Consider the following 12,118-nt stretch of genomic DNA (forward strand, 5'->3'; position numbering starts at 1 on the left):
AGCTGCGTACACACACGCAATTTTTGTCGTTGGAAAGGATCTTTCACGATCCTTTCCAACGACAAGGGAGTTCACGATGCATGAACGGTGCTGTACATACAGCACCGTTCATGCTCTATGGAGAGGGGAGGGGGAGAGCGACGGAGCGGCACCCTGCTGCGCGCTCTCCCCTTCCCTTTCATTAGGATCGGTTGTCGTCCATCGTCCGTGGATCCGGCAGGACGGTCTTTCGGACGATGGACGACAACGACTGTACACACGGCAGATTTTCGCCCAATAATTGGCCGATGCTGATTATCGGGCGATAAAAATCTGACGTGTGTACGTAGCTTAAGAAATACTTGTGGGGCATCTTCTCAACGACTGCAGCTGTGTCTTCAATCATTGAGAAGAGTGTGTGATCCCTGGAGCACTACAGGTTAAATTACCTGTAGTGCCCCGGGGATTGCACACTGCAGACACAGCTGCAATCATTGATTAGCTCAATCATTAAGAAGAGTGTGCGATCCTCGGGGCATTGCAGGTTAATTAACCTGTAGTGCCCCGGGGTTTGTAGTGGAACTGCAGAGTTTAATCTGCAGTTCAGTTCCCACGGTCACATGACCGTGGGAACTTTGTGGTCCCAGCTGTGACTGCAGGTGACCCCCGGGGCACTAGAGGTTAATTAACCTGTAGTGCCCCGGGGTTTGTAGTGGAACTGCAGAGTTTATTCTGCAGTTCAGTTCCCACGGTCACATGACCGTGGGAACTTTGTGGTCCCAGCTGTGACTGCAGGCAACCCCCGGGGCACTAGAGGTTAATTAACCTGTAGCGCCCCGGGGTTTGTAGTGGAACTGCAGAGTTTATTCTGCAGTTCAGTTCCCACGATCACATGACCCTGGGAACTTTGTGGTCCCAGCTGTGACTGCAGGCGACCCCCGGGGCACTAGAGGTTAATTAACCTGTAGTGCACCGGGGTTTGTAGTGGAGCTGCAGAGTTTATCAGCAGTTCAGTTCCCATGGTCACATGACTGTGGGAACCTCTCCAGTCAAAGCTGTGAGTGCAGTCAATCCCCGGGCACTAGAGGTTGAATAGGGACACGTTTCCCCATTCATTACATCTAGTGCCCTTTGTTCTTGGAGAAAGAAACTCCATCCAAGAACTCATGCAACTAGTAAAGGGCTGCAAGAGCAGTCTGATTGTTCTTGCAGCCTTTAATAGTCCCTAAAAATAACTCAAATTCTCCCATTATTGACTTCAATAGTGTCCGAGTTTGGCATTCGATCGCCCGAACAATATCTCACTATCGATCGAATAGCTGTCGAATCAAATAGTGAGATTTTTGACCAACACTAGTAGGGTCATGGTTTCCAAGAGGTTTTATAATTATTAGAGACAGAGTGTTAAAGAAAAGTAAATATACTTACAGTATTTAGCCATTTGAATATGGGTACACCTTTTGGGTAAAAAAGCAAGCAAAGATGATATTGGTTGGTTGGTTCCAAATAGCAAAAAAAAGTATCTAATTGGGTGAATAATAAAATGTTAGTTTGAATATAAAACAGGGAAAGCAAAAGCTGAAGATCATTAAACTTACTGGCAATTGCGGCAATGACATAAAGATGTTGATTCAGGGATAGAAGGGTTATTGAGATCCTAATCCTGAGAATGTTTTTAATAGGTAGAAAGCTGGATATTTGGACGGAGTGAAGAGAACAAGTTTAAACGGTATATATCTGTGAATGTTAGAAGTGAATAATTAGTTTTTTGAGTAGTTATTATATAAAGGGTTTGGACCTGGTAAGTAAATCCAGAGTTACTACTGTTGATATCCAAGAAGCTTAGGGGTGCTTATAAAGGTCAGTGAAGTAACCTAAGTTGGAGGGAAAGATAAAAATCCGTATTCATAATGAGCATAGTTGTAGGTTTCATCAATGAATATAAATAGTTGGAAAATGTTGATGAAAAATATACTCACTGTGGTTGTGTGTGGATAAAGGTTGTAAAGTTGAAAAATGGATTAAAAACCAACTCTTGGGAAAAACATGAGAATACGCTTTTAATTAGTTTTGAAGTATTTTCTGAAGCCAAAGTTAAATATTAAATAGTAAAGGATAAAGAGGAGTTCGATTTTACTTGCTGTATGAAGGGGTTAAATGTGCAGACAGCCTGGCAGCAACCGAGTTGGTGCTGCATACAGGGCGTCTGTATAAGAGTGTAATAAGAAAAGGTAACAAGGAATCACGTGCATACGTTGAAAAAGCGTGCATGCGTGGTAGCTATATTGAAGTCGCGGGCTTTGGGTTAGTTCCGCCCAACTCTTTGGGCATGTGTGGAATGACATGATCTTGTTTCCACCCTGTCTGAACCAGGACGTGCATAAGGAGGTGGAAGAGGGAGGAAAAAAGAAGATAAAGGGGGGGACCTGGTGAAACCTAGAGCTTCCCCAGCATTATCTTCTAATATAGCGTAGGGCACAAGAGGGGAGACATTCTATGAATAAAAAAAACAAAAATCTATATGGTAAGTAACAGAGTAAGATGTTGGCTTTAAAATAGGATGAAATGCTAAAAATAAAAGGAAACCATTTTCCTTTACAAATTCAACAAATTGAATAAAGAGAATGAAAATGATCACAACACCAGTTAAGTAAATGAAGTAGGTAAAAAATAACATACAAGGGTATCAAAAAAATATACAAAGGAAAATTGATTTTTTCAATACATGTTTATAATAAATGCCTAAAACCTGTGAAGTGTGAAGTAATAAGACCTTATTTTAACACAGTACTATTTCAAATATAATAGTGACACTGGTGTAACATCGAAGTAAATGAGACATAGAATAGAGAAATGGATAGGCAGATAGAATAAAAGGTGATACTGAGTGTGTATGTTATATTAGTCACAAGTTTATCATTGTAAAAAATGTTTATATGACAGCATGTCATTCAGGCCAGGGAGTCTGTGAGCATAGGAGTATTTATATTACCCCCTCTGGGATTGGGGAAAATTATTTCTAAAACTCAGAAAGATATAACTTTAAAGTTATGTTGTGTGGCAACATAGTGGCTAATCAGTGTAATCATTTTACCCCTATTTATAGAATAAAGATGTTCAGAGATCTCGATTCGTTTTTCCCTCATAGAACCTTCCATAAAATGTGAGATAGGCTTGTATATGTTCTGCTGAAGTATCCGCCCTGACACTAAGAGATAGTTGGCGGAGATTGTATAAACCTTTGTAAAACTTACTAAAAGTAAAGGCAATATCATGAACCTGGAAAACCTGCTTACCAGTTTTAAACACTTCAACCACAAAGAGAACTCTGTCCTCTCAGAGCATGAGCCAGCATGCGCCCGCCTTTATTACCATGCTCATAAAATGAGCGTCTACATTTTGCAAGAGTAGGTTTGGCCTTTACCAGACAGAGTGAGGACAGTCGATCCCTAAGTGTGCGTAACTTGTGACCCAAATCCAGACATTGAGAACATTTATAAAGGAGTTCCAAGTCCTGGACTTTGGAAATTAGCTTAACTATCTCTATATGTCTGGCAGGGAACCGTAGATACCTAATGTTACTGCCTTGTGTGCTTCGGAAACTACATATGGGTCGCTGTCAGAGGTGCGGTTGAGTCTAAAGTAGTATGATAATTCTGAATTACCTTCTTGGATTACTACTGGATCCTGGAGTAGGGAAGTGTTTAATTTCAAACGCCAAGTTTTAGGATCATGATGTGCCAAATCCATATTTAAGACCACCGGTGCATGGTCAGATATGTAGAGTATCTATCGAGCAATTAATTAGTCTACGAAGATCGGTCTGTATCTGGTCTGTAGTAACTAAAAATGATCTATTAAGGAGTATGACTGGTGAGGGTGTGAGAAAAAAAGAGTAACTGCGAACCGTAGGAATCACGATACGCCAAGACTGTCAGACAACTCCACGTGCAGCTTGTCTCACAGATCCTCTAACCCTCTAACGGAAGGGACCGTGACACATATTTCTTAATGTATTTCTCATGGATGGTTCTGTTACAAAATGGAGGCTACAAACAAGATAGGGTCTATGACATTTTCCTTCTCAGTGATCACACAAATGAATATTGCTGTTCGCTTCAGCAGTTTCAGTCTACCCATGTGAAACAAACATACAGTTTACTGCATACAGCACAATGTGTGCTGCAATTTGTGTAACAGGCCGCATTTTGGGTCACAGATTTAGCAAAATATTAAAGGCTGAAGTTCGGTACACCAACCAGGCACTTTTTTTTCAAACCCTAGTTGACAATGTTGGTTTACATAATCTCTTCGGTCTGTTTTAAGGTGTTGGAAGTTAAAACAAAACTATGAGAAACACTTAAATTATTTAAAGTGATTCCAATAAAATGCTTACAACAATTTTTTACTTTTTCCTCCCTATTCTATTTATGGAATAGTCTTAGGACATATTCAGACCTGCTTCTGAAAAATGTGACTGTTTTCTGGTCCTGGAAGTCTATTCTGCACAACTAGGCTTTAGAATCATTTTGAGCCCAATGAAATGCTTGCAAAGGCTATTTAGGGATTTCTAGATGTTTGTTTTGACTTTTGAAACACTTGAAAAAGCAGTGATTTTTTTCATTCAGCAAACAATTCCATGGCTTTAAAAATTAATATAAATCCCTATAAAAGCCTACATCAAAAGCTCATAAGCCCAAACTTTTATGAGCAGTTAAATGTAAGTCTATAGAGGTGTTTGGATAGCAAAATTTTTACAGAAACATGCCAAAACCTGCACAAACAAGCCTATTCACTTTCATTTAAACTAGTTTTTACAAGACGATTTCAGGCTTTTGCAGGCTGTAAAAATGCTCTCAAATGCCTGAAAAAATGTTGAGGTGTGAACATAGTGTTAAACTGCAGCCATATTAGTTTATGCTATGACTTTTTTATATTGACCAATCTTATATTGGATATTGACACCTGGACCTCATCATGTAGCCCTTCTATCCTATGTGCATGCAGATTGTTAAACATAGTTTTCCCCAGAACTTTGTTCTGATGGGGTGCATGTGATTAGGTTTTCCTACTCTTTAATAAGAAATTACATCACAATGTATGTTAATATACCCTTTTGATGAAAAAGACTTGCATTGTATAAACAGCTGAAATGTGACATATTCCCACTGATAGTTGTGAACAATACAAAGAAGATGGTGGTTAGAACATTGTTTGACCTATTCAGGCAGTGCCCGTCAATGCAATGCCAAACAAATGTTTTCCAGCATGCTAGAAAATATTATGTATGTTAGAACTGTATACTTGTAGCGTGATAATAATTAGTCTGCCTATATATTCCTAAGTTTATTTACTTATCAGTAATGCATCTTTAAAGATGGCTGCTGTGCCCCTAGCATTCTGTGATAAGGTCATTTAGAAGTGTGACTAGGCTACTAGAGCTTACAATCTAGTAGGAGGGGGAATTTACACACAATAGGGGGGGGGATATGTAGTGGTGGGAAGTAGTGATGGTTTCAAAAGACAGAAGAAGATGGGTAGGCAAGTTTGAAAAAATGGGTTTTGAGCGCTCTTTTAAATGAGCAGAAAGTAGGACCAAGCCGAGTAGGAAGAGGCAGACCATTCCAGAGAGTTGAGGCAGCTCTAGAGAAGTCTTGTATCCGTGCGTGTGATGAGGTTATGAGTGAGGAAGTCATTAGTAGGTCATTGGATGAGCGGAGAGAGCGGCAGGGGGGGAATTTTTTTACCAAGTGAGAAATGTAAGTGGGACAATAACTGTGTAGGGATTTGAAGGCAAAGCACAGGGGCTTGATTTTGATTCTAAGGTGAAATGGAAGCCATTGGAGAGAACTACAAAGAGATGCAGCAGAAGAGGAACAGAGGGAAGGATGGATGAGTCTGGCTGCAGCATTCATAATAGATTGTAGAGGAGAGAGTCGGGTTAGTGGAATACCAGAGAGAAGGTTGTTACAGTAGTCCAGACGAGAGATGATAAGAGCATGTACAAGGAGTTTGGTGGTCTCAGGGGACAGGTAGGGGCGGATTTTGGAGATGTTGAATAGGTGAAAGTGACAGGACCTGGAAATGTTCTGAATATGGGGGGTAAATGAGAGGGCTGAGTCAAAGGTGACACCGAGACAACGTGCCTGAGGGGAGGGCCGAATAACAGTGTTGTTAATCCAATACTGACTGGAATATTGTCTACTGCAGTGGCACATTTCTCAGTTTGGAACTGCACTTGTTTATCCACAAGTGAGTGGAGGCACTGGCACTTTTCAGATATTACACTCTGATTCCACACCCTGGCTCCTTATTACCATGTAGGTGGTGCCACCACATACTAGTAGGCTACAGTGTATAAAGAGGGCTACATACTGTTTCAATATATTTTTTTCTTCCAAAAGAAGAACAATTAGTAACATGTTTTGTGCCTAAGCACTAATGCCCAGAGCTGGCAATGGTAAAAAAGTAAAAAAAATATGCCATATATCTTAACTTTTTTTTGCTGTGTTATGTGAATAGTAGAGATTTTACTTACATTTTTACACAAGATTAAAACAACAATGTGCAAATTCTGGGTAAACTTTGTGTGAATTTTATGTTAGAAAAATCCCTAAATTTATGTATAGAATTTTCAAATATAAATACTAATAAAAACTGTTATTTTTTTTACAGTCATATGTGACCTGTGTCTTGGGACTAAAATATGTTGGCTTTGTAATTATCTGCTTTGGTGTTACCAACTCAATTTGTGCAGCAGTCTTCGGAAAAGTTACACAGTATACTGGAAGAGTTCCATTATTTCTGCTTGGTAAGAATCAATTCTAGTGTTCTAGTATTTTAAGTAAGTGATAGAATAAAAAATATTTATAGAAACAGCTAAAATGACCTAAAGCTTTTTGGATTAACAGACAGGAGTGCACTTCAGTCCCTGGAGCAGGCAGTGGGAGGAAGGAAGTGGGGTGGGGGCAACAGAAATTTCGATGCATGCTGATTAAGCCCATGTAAATACACTCTGCCACAATAATGGATGTCATGTAGTCAAGTATTATCTGGTCCAGCCTGCTGAGGTAGATAGAACTGCCTGATAGCATCCAAAAGTTTCCTGCATTGCTGTGGGTGCTGCTGATTACACCAGCTATCTATTGGATGACATGGACTGGGACCACTGGAGTTGTTGTCATGGTATATATGACACTGTCAAGTTGTTTCAATTGTTGCTCTTGCTTTGAACTCCCCATATTAAAAAAGATTGGCCACCCAAACTTGTCCCTCATGATCTTAATGACCTGGAAGTTCCTGAGGTGGCAGTGCCGCGATCTATCAAGGATAGCATAATCGCCTGAAAATAACAGCCTGACTCGTTGACAGATGGCTGCTCATCAGCTCCTACTCCTGCAGCTGAAATAGAAATTTCATAGACTAGTTTGAAATGAGATGGGGTTTAAAGGCCACATTTCCTACCAGAATATCAATATTTTACTTGTTTTTTCATCAGTAATATTAAAACATACAGTGTGACATAGGGTAAGAATCATACATATAATATTGTTTTTTTATGTAAGTCTAAGAGTAGAAGTCTCATCGCCCAATGCATTTCGCCTCTATAGGCTTCTTCAGGGTGATTTTCAACACAGATTCACCATGCAAACACTCATATAGACTGTACTAAGGGATGGATCTGGTAAGGTTCTCCACGAGTATCAAAAGGTGGAAAAATCCACTTAGTATACTGGTATTCCTGTGCGGTTATGTGTTGTGTATAAGATCAATTGTATAAAATATGCAGCAACTCAATTGTCCCCAGAGACAAGCTGTCAGGGTTTTTTTGTCAGATTTACAGACCAATCGCAAAGCAATGACAAATCAGATTCAAGGAAAAGTATATATAAATATAAAGCTAGGGCACAAAATGCAGCTGCCACTGATAAAATTCAAAACAGTATTAAATAGAAATACCAATAAAACCAATAAAATAAATGCAAACAAATGCATCCTTTGTATATTATTTAAATACATGACATTAAATCATTATAGGTACATGACAGTGTAAAAAGATATGCTTTAACATACTATATGCTTGTATACTTGCAGTTCTCAGGGTAAGAACATTGGGAAATTATCAGAACAGCTTATTTTAGCCAAATGATAATCGGCTACCTCAGGAACTAGATAGCTGTTAATATACTGTAACATAGTTACATTGTTAGGTTGAAAAAAGTCATAAGCCGATCAAGTTCAACCAATAGGGAAATAAAAAAAAAAAATCCGTCCGGGATTTTTCTTAGATCCACAGTCTCTGTTGTCTCTACTTTAAAACTTTAATTTTGAATAAATAAATAAAAAGTAGTATTTAAATGATATGACAAAAAGTATATATGTTCAAGGTGTGATTCAATAAGAATATTATTTGGGAGATATAGCAAAAAGCTGTATACAAACCTAATAGTATTTTTAAAAGTCTGATTTTAGAATATCATACTGTAAGTATTCTAAGGCTTAAAATGTATGGTAGTGGGTAGTTGTATGTAGAATCACATTTGTGTGATAGTCTAGTCGGGGTAAGTATTTAATTAAGTATATGACTAAGACTATAATTAAATTGACGGTAAGATAGAGAGGCAAGACTTATTTGGGGATGAAGCTGGATAGATAACACTGGTCAACAAACATTTTCTTGCCAAACTGATTAACGGGATTTTAGGTTATGTTTGATGCACGGATTCCAAATATGATATTGGTTTTAGTAGATTTGTTCTAGTTTTTGAAATAATGACCTCAATAATAACCTCATAGAAAACTAATGAAACATGAAAATTAGGCAAAATTAAACTAGATATGCCTACGTATAAAAAATTACATTTTTTAAATACTTCATTTCAATATATTCTATATTCAGTATATTTACAGAACTAATCACAGAGAAGTAATTGAAAAAAGTTTGAATGATTTCTTTTTATGCTGATGATCAGGACAATTACGTGAAAGGCTCCAGCAGTAGTCGGCCATCATGTGTCTGCCATCATCTAATCTGCTCTGAAACCTTTCTTCCATCACCTTTATATCTTGATGGAACCTCTCCCCTTGTTCCTCACTGAAATCGCCAATGTTTTCTGGAAATGTTTGCAAATGGCTATGAAGAAAGTGTACCTTTATGCTCATAGTAGCAGTCAAATTTTTAAAGTTTAACAGCAAGTTTTGTACCAGTTCCTCATAATTTTGTGCTTTATAGTTAGCCAAGAAATTCTTGACAACCACGACATGACTGTGCCAGGCAGAAGCATCAGTATCAATCAGGTAACTTGTGAAATTTAAATCATTTGTCAGTTCCCAAATCTGGGGGCCATCAAAGATTTCTGCTTTTAATTTTTCAGTACTCAATCCAGGGAAGAATCTAAAAATTTAATTGAAGCAATCACGTCCTTGTTCAGAGCTCCAACAAATTGCTTCATTAATCCCAAATTTATGTGTAGTGGAAGGAGAATGATTTTTTCTTTGTCAAACATTGGCTCATTAATGATGTTTGCTGCACCTTTTTTCATTTTTTCCCTTGGAGGCCATGTCACTTTTTTCCAGGTATCCTCCTTTGCTCTACTGTCCCTCAAGCAGATGAAACATAGGAAGTTCACCTTTTTTAAATCAACATAAAAGGACCATTTTTGTTCATGATAGCAAAGCCTTTGAAAAACCATTTTGATAATTTCATAATATTCTTCTTTAAGTTTTGTTGAGTGACCAATTGGCATTGATGTATAGCAGTTGCCATTATGCAGTAAAACAAATTTCAAACTTCGAGTGGAACTGTCTATGAAAAGCCGCCAGTCTTCTGGTACTCCCATATGGGCTTGTGGTCCAGGGATGTTACAACAGAACACAAAGACTCTGTTTTCTGGATCACCCAGTTCACTTCTGAAAGTGTATTCTCTCCAGCCTTGGAGAGCTTTCATAAATCAGGGCTAAAGTCTCCATCCTCACTGAAATATGGAGTTGTCCTATAAACTGTTATTTTATCTTCTGGTCTCAGACAGTTCTTTTCATTTAGCCTGGAGGCTAAAAGTTCAGATGCTTGTTTTGACAGAATTAGGTCATGTATGAAATCATTGAGCTCTTCTTGGGAGAACTGCTGTTTGATGAAAGCCTGTATATCCTCCATGTCGGATACAGGAATATCAGGGAGTGTACTGAACACTAGTATGGGAACCTTAGCATCATGCGTCACAAGTTGTCTTGTTAAATCCGAATCAGGGTACTCCCACTTGTTTTTCTTGAAACTATTGAAACCTTTTACATTCACAACACACAAACAACAATAAGTATGATGATTTTTTGGCTCTGGCCATACCATAGGTACACCTAACTTCAAACTTTTCAGTTTTCCATTTTTCTACTGATGTAGACCCTCTACACAAGTTTTGCATACCATATGGGAAGCCCAATACTTATCTTGGTCCCCCATTTTATCACCAAAATATACAAGATATGCTTGTTTCAAAAATTTAGTAATGTTTCTTCCCTGTTTTTACCGAGAATATTCACCACAAATGTAGCAAAATACATTAGGGTCATTTAAACAACTAACAAAGAAGGCAAATGAAAGTTTCATGAAAATAATGCTACATTTAATATATAAAATGCAAAACATTGGTGTAAATAAAGATTGATAATATTATGCTGTGTAAAATTTTCTATTCCGATTCCAGTATCACAAGAACTGGAGCCAATTCAATGAAACTGATGTCATTTCTGGATTCAGCAGACCTGAAATACACTAAATACATTGAAAAATCCTTTGTTGAGCTGTGTAATCATTGGTGAAAATTGAAGTTTTGCATGACCAGATACACTGGAGCCTTAAAAAAAAAAAAAAAAAGAATCTGAATTACAAACATGCCATATAGGCTCATTGTTGTAATGTGGTGACACTAATTTAACGCTGCATCCCACTTTAGACAGAAGGCTCACACTCTCTTATACATACATCAGTCCCTGGAAGTGGGCACCCACCCAACACTTACGGGAATTTACCGGAATATAATAACACTGTGAAAATGGGAGCAGGCAATCTGGAATGCCCACAAGGCGGTCATCAAAGGCAAGTTCATACAAATAGCCTCATGTAAAAAGAAACTAACAATGGCGAAGGTGACTGAACTGAAGTCAAAATAGAGATACCTAGTAGATCAGGTCAAACTCTCTACTTCAGTATATCTCAAGAATCAAATTAGAGTTTCTCAACATTCAGGCTGAGAAACAAATGGCAACACCGTTCATTGGGTTAACAACAAATTTTTTTCCAAGGGAAACAGAGCAGACACCCTATTGGCAAAAAGGATACGTCACCTCGCTAAACTACACAAGCCATTTAGGCTTTACATTCCCAGTCACGGTCCAACAAGCCATCCTCACAAAATACTGGAGGAATTCTAGGAACCCCTCTGCTCTTTAAATGCGGGTCAGGAGGTAGGCGCTAAAAGCCAACTACAGACCTATTGTGCGTCTTAGAACAGTGACAGATGTGGCACAGCAGTAAGACTGCGTCTTACAAGGTGACCGATTCAAAAAAGATACACTTGTGGCCAGTATATGTATGCTGCCCAAACCCAACACGGATCGCACCACCTGGCCCAACTATAGACACTTTTGAATCTAGATGTTAAACTATTAGCTGCAATATTGGAACGGCGCCTAAATTTTGGTATATTATTCTTGACTGGCAAAGACTAAGTGGGTTTTATGCTCCAGAGGCAGGCTGGTGACAATCTTTGCCGCATCATGCTCCTAGTTCATCAAGCTCATAAACGGGGGGTGTCTTCAATGTTGCTATCCCTTGTTATCAAATGCTTTTGATACAGTCTCCTGGGTGTATTTATAACAGCTCCCACAAACCTAGAGATTTGCTCCGAACTACTGCCAACAGGTCAGTGCTTTGTACATTGACCCTTAAGCATTTGTACAATAAGCCAGTTACAGCTCAAACTATTTTCCAATACAACCAGGCACCATGCAGGGATGTACCCTATCACCTCTGGTATTTATGTTGGCCATGAAACCCCTGGCTATCTCAAATCGTGAGCCTGGATATTTGGGACTTGGAGGTAGCAGGGTACCAACACAAAATTTGCCTTTGTGTGGATAATGG

The 12,118-nt window shown here is 38.7% G+C and overlaps 1 long non-coding RNA gene across 1 annotated transcript in view; it reads left to right on the forward strand.

Annotated features, from left to right (window-relative positions):
* The first annotated feature begins 6,656 nt into the window (after positions 1-6,656).
* Positions 6,657-12,118, forward strand: part of LOC140329104 (uncharacterized) — a 46,413-nt gene continuing 40,951 nt past the window's right edge. Inside the window, exon 1 of the long non-coding RNA XR_011920425.1 lies at positions 6,657-6,790. This is a non-coding gene — a long non-coding RNA (uncharacterized lncRNA). The remainder of the gene's footprint in view (positions 6,791-12,118) is intronic.

This window comes from Pyxicephalus adspersus, chromosome 4 (assembly GCF_032062135.1).
Source record: "Pyxicephalus adspersus chromosome 4, UCB_Pads_2.0, whole genome shotgun sequence".
Classification (NCBI taxonomy): Eukaryota; Metazoa; Chordata; class Amphibia; order Anura; family Pyxicephalidae; genus Pyxicephalus; species Pyxicephalus adspersus.